The following is a 5,254-nucleotide window of genomic DNA, read 5'->3' as shown; positions in this document are numbered from 1 at the left end:
ATGGACATGTTTCTTTAATAAAGGAAAAGAATTGTCTAAGCTCCTTTCTCTTAATGCTTACTCCCCGTGTCCTGAGTGACTCTTTGAGTCCGCCTAGAAATACCTCATGAGAGCTCAATGAATTGCCCATTATTTTGGCTGGGTAGTTTTCAAGATCTCCTCCTCCACGTAAGCCTCTGGGACGTATAAACCCCGTGCCAGGTCAGCTCGGAATTTCTTAAATCACTGGTGATCCTTATGTAACCGCTCTCCTTTTACCTTACGGCCTCTGCTCACGTGTCATAGGTCGGGATGTATAAGCCCCATACCAGGATATCGACCACTGAGATATAGTGAGCTCAGAGTTTGCCAGAGAGGGTGACACAGGTCGGGCCAGCAAAGAATTACTCTTCCGAGTGATTCAGAGGTTCCACTGCCAGTGTCGGGTACCCTTCACTCTTCCCCGAACGGCGAGGTGGACGCTTATTAGTGGACTGGAGGGAGACCAAGAAAACTAAAAAGGCCAGCCAAAGAGGGTGAAGGCTCTCAAGAGGTATTTTGAAGTTCTTGCTTGAAAAGTTTCGTCTGCTTACCTTCACAACGATCTGTCTCACGGGCGGGTGAAACCGTGGCGATCCAGATGCCGAGTCTTCACTCATGAGTCAATACTGCGTGGCGACTCAAAGGGGTGCCTGGCCAGGGCTTCAAGCAGACGTTCTCGCAGGGGGTCCCCAAGGCCCCACGTTGGGCGCCAGACTGTCCCGACCTGCGGGACAACAACGGGGGAACCAAGAGACACCCTAGGAGAATGAGGCAAGCAAGGGACACGAAAGAATGGAGGCAAGACAGGATTCTGATCAAGCCTCAAACTTTATTCTTACAGCGGCAGAATATATACTGTTTTAGGGACGGGGGGTGGGTAAAGGGTGGGTAAAGGGTGGGTAAAGGGTGGGTAAAGGGTGGGTTATCTTTTAACTCCTGGCCAATTTGCAAGACACAGGTGGTTTCTGGTAATTAGGAGTTTCTGAAGGAACCAGAAACTTATAGTTCTTAAGATGGCTTTGTCTAAGCCAATATTTCTAATGGCTCCCAACACAAAATCAGATGGGAGACCCCTGAAGTAAGTACCGTTTCTTGTTCTGCAGGGCTAGGACTTGGGGATTGGATTTTTCGGGCTGGCTTTATGATGGGAAGAGGAGGACTGATGGAGTGGCTTCTCTGTTTCTGTTCCCTACAGGAGGAAAACTGTGATTGAAATACAGCTTATGCATAACCGCATAAAAATCTGTACACGGAGGAAAGGCAGGATTGGCTACTGATGATGCTGCAGGAAGTGAACACAGCAGGTTCTATAGTTCCCAAGGATGATGTTTCCCAGAGATCCTGAAGAAAGGAAGACAATGTCCTGTTTGAGAGCCATCAAAAACGCCTTGCAGAAGTAGACAAAGCTGATGTGGACGCATTAACTAAGGCTAAATCCCCAGTGAAAACACTTATATCCGAGCACTGCTCCAGACAGCCTAGCCCTAGGGCATCAATATTTACCGGCTGTTAATGTTTCCACCCTCTATTATGATTACCAAGTACCAATATTTCTAATATTACCAAACTTTACATGTAATCCACTGCTAGCCATGACATTGTTTTTGTTTGTTCATTTTGGTCTTTCTGAAACGGTTTTTAGGTGATATTCATGAAGAGCAGTCCGTACCTAGAACTGTGCCACTAATGAGAGGAAAACCTGTCTGAGAACGTGCGTCTCCCACCCTTGGGGCCTCTGCTGGGAAAACAGAATCAAGTCTCAAACAATGCCTTTTTAACTGTATCTCTAGTATTATAGACGTAGGGCAGTACCATATCATACCTCTGTGAATGTAAAATACCTTGTACCTGCTTTATGATACGTAGTAGTGACCGTGCTTTATCAGAGCTGTTTTTAATGACATTATCCTAGAATGTTTTCTTTCTAGATGATGATGGAGAAGCTTAAAAAAAAATGGTGCCAGGAACCACAACAGTAACAGAACTTTGCTTTTTTCTGGAGATTTGTATTTTACTTCTTTTTTTATTATTATTATTGGAGTGTGCTGGATGTCTATAATTTTGTTCAGATGACTACAGAACTTGGAAAAGCTGTTGCTGCTATTGATGCATAACATACTGCTATTGGCCTTTTTATCCTATATAATAAAAGCCTAATATGCAAATTGACCAAACTGCTGAATAGCTGGCAGAAGGACTGGTCACTATAGTCATGCCAACTTCAAACACTAAGCAGCAATAGTACACTACTCCACCTGGCATCCATCACATTTCACACATATATATATATACACACACACACAGATATACACATACATACATATATATAATTTGAATTTTTGGAAACTTTAGCTGTGCTGTCAACTTTGGAAAAACTATCCCAGTTGTACTGTGTTGATTTGGCATTGTACAGAGATTAACAGCCATATTGGTCTAGAAACTTTAAACATAATTTTTTCCATTTGTACAGGGGTAGCGCACTGTATAAAATATGTAAGGTCTTAATCTACATGGGTTTGATTACAGAAACTAATGAAGTATTCTTTAAATAATGAAAAAAAGAAATCAGTCTTTTTTAATAATACAAATTCATTAACCCAGTCAGAATTCAGACTTGCCATTTAATATTTGTTAGAAATCTTTGCATAATTCTTTTTCCCAGCCCCATACTATGTTACTGTTAATATCTAATGATCTAAATCTTAAGAGGAATGGGCATCATCCAATCGGGTTGTCTGTTGTTCTGGTCTTATAGTTGTGATCCAGAGAATTGGAAGTGATATCATCTGTAACAACATAAAAGCTTCTTTTGCTGAGAGGAAGACCTACATATAAGTCACCCGTAAGCATCTACAATCCAATTCATCAGCTTTCTCAAGTTTACTCAACTTTAAGAGAGCACCAGCTGCTAATATACCTAAAAGATATTGTCCTAAGACATTGTGTGGTGAGTAATCTTTATCTTTTAAATCTCATATAAAATATTTTTTATAATCTAGGTATTATTTGATGTGCATCATTTTCTACAAATAAAATGCTATTTGTTCACGTTACAATGTGAAAGGAGAGCTCTATCTATATAATAGAAGAATATGGAAATTAGCAGGGACACCGTAATGTCACGACTGAAAGAAAAAATAGCAATATTAAAATATTTCCTCTAATTAATTCCCTTTAAATGTGCACAAATTTTCTGCACAGGGTCACTAGTGTTTAATATAAAATTCCACAACACAAAATAAATTTATGTGTCTAAAATACTCTGAAATCATTTATTTTTGTGATGAAAGTCTTTTGAGGGGCCTTGCTTTTTCTAAATTTATCTGAAATTACACACAAAAAATTATAATTTGGCATCATATGCTTTAATGGTATCTTACTGAAATTTTCAAATAAAGCAGACTAATGAGGAATAAAACATTCTGATTTAAATAACAAATATACATTTATGAAATTAAGTTAGTGGTCTATTTTTCCTGCAGAATATCCTCATCAAACTGTTTGTTTTATGACTCACAGAGACCTCAAGTTGTATACTAGAGCTGGAGAAACAGTTTTACTGCTGAATATTTATTCCCTTTAATAAAGATTTTTTTCACTTTCTATTCTGAAAACTGTACATAAATTGTAAAAAGCCAATTTTTGAGCTTTTTCATGACATTCTTGTAAGAAGCTTGTCTCTATTAGGAATAGGAAACAAAGCAGAGATGTCTGAAGTCACTAGGTGAATGTGATAGAGCTAAGATTAGACATCAATGCTCCTGTCTTCTAGCTACAGTGCCTTTTTAAAAATAACATAAAGCAAAATCAAAGTATATGTATTTATTGCTCCATCAATAGCTTTATATTGCACAGGGAGCTTTATATCGCACAGTGAAAACAAATGTAGTAGATTATATTTCTTAAAACGACTTTTTTTTCCAAACTGAATCCAGCTTTATTAAAGATACTTTTCATAAACAATCAGGGTATTTCAGGCAGGATATGGGCAGACAATCGTTAACAGTATACAACTTTCAAACTCCCTTCTTCAATGAACTACCAAAATTAGAAAACCACCACAAAACCCAGTGAAGTCTTCATCTGATGCTGTGAATAGGGAAAGTTTAGAGTGAGGGCTGACATTTCACATTGAGCATGTTGTGTAACAACTTTCCACAAGCCGACCCTGACTTTCAGGAAATGAAGTGAAAATGGCAGAGAACATCAATCTGTAGATCCACAATCTGAAAAGGAACTGCTGCTCTTTAGAGGGAGGCCATCTCAGTGGTGACACTGGAAAGCTCAGATGGCCCAATATACTGGAAGTCAATTATTTTGGGTCAGGCCCCAATAGGTCTCTGGGCTTAAGAGAGCCAAAGTCTATGCTTAAATTGGAGAGGAAGAAAAGGACAGAAAAACAAATTTTAGTTTCCCACACAATAAGGTGTTTGTGCCAAGATGGCTAATGTGTGCCAACATCAAGAGATCCCTGCTCCCAGGAACCAAGAGGAAGTTTCTCAAAACTAGAAGGGAAAGGTATCTCCCTTCATGTCAGTCCAGCTTTGGAGACATTCTATTAGGACTATATGTCCTTCCCCCCAAAAATAAAGAAGTGTTCTGTGTGCTAACAACATAGCTTAAAAAAAAATAAAACAAAATTCTGCACTTTTATAAAACTTGATAAAAAATAGTATTTCAGACTGTACAGTCACCAGAAATACACAGCTATCAAAAATGCACACAGTTCACATGACATCTCCAGCACCTTCAGCTTTCTGTGCCTGGTCTGCTTGGCATCTCCATTTTCTGCAGGGCTATTCCCATCTTTGCCAGCATCAGCTTTCCCTTTTCCCTTTCGGTACCTTCTCTCCCTTCTTTGCAGGGGCCTTTTTAGACTTGGGCTCTGGCTTTGGCGGAGCGGGTTTAGCTGATAACCTGGCGGATCTTCTCTGTGGTTCATTCTTCACCTTGGCTTTATCTCCTTTAGCATCCCCTTCACCTTTCTCTTGTGCATGATGATGATGGTGGAGGGAGGTCCGACCAGGACACGGGGGTGCAGCTCCCTGCGGGCTTTGCTGGGTCCTGGTTTGATCGCGCCTCCTCATATAGCTCTATTTCTTATACTACTTCAATATGATGCTACCACTTCAAAAATAAATAAAGCCATTTCCCTTTAAAATATGAGTGCATAGTGACTCTATATGTATGTTAAAACAGAGAACATTAAGCATTAAGAAAAAGCACTTCTATA

General features: G+C 39.6%; 1 pseudogene; it reads left to right on the top strand.

Moving 5' to 3' along the window:
* The window catches only part of LOC107184562, an 8,853-nt pseudogene extending 7,319 nt beyond the window's left edge, over positions 1 to 1,534 (top strand).
* Positions 1,535 to 5,254: the final 3,720 nt, after the last annotated feature.

This window comes from Myotis davidii, unplaced genomic scaffold (assembly GCF_000327345.1).
Source record: "Myotis davidii unplaced genomic scaffold, ASM32734v1 scaffold946, whole genome shotgun sequence".
In the NCBI taxonomy this organism is placed as follows: domain Eukaryota; kingdom Metazoa; phylum Chordata; class Mammalia; order Chiroptera; family Vespertilionidae; genus Myotis; species Myotis davidii.
The sequence above is the reverse complement of the archived record's forward strand: the minus strand, read 5'-3'. Positions and strand labels throughout refer to the sequence as shown.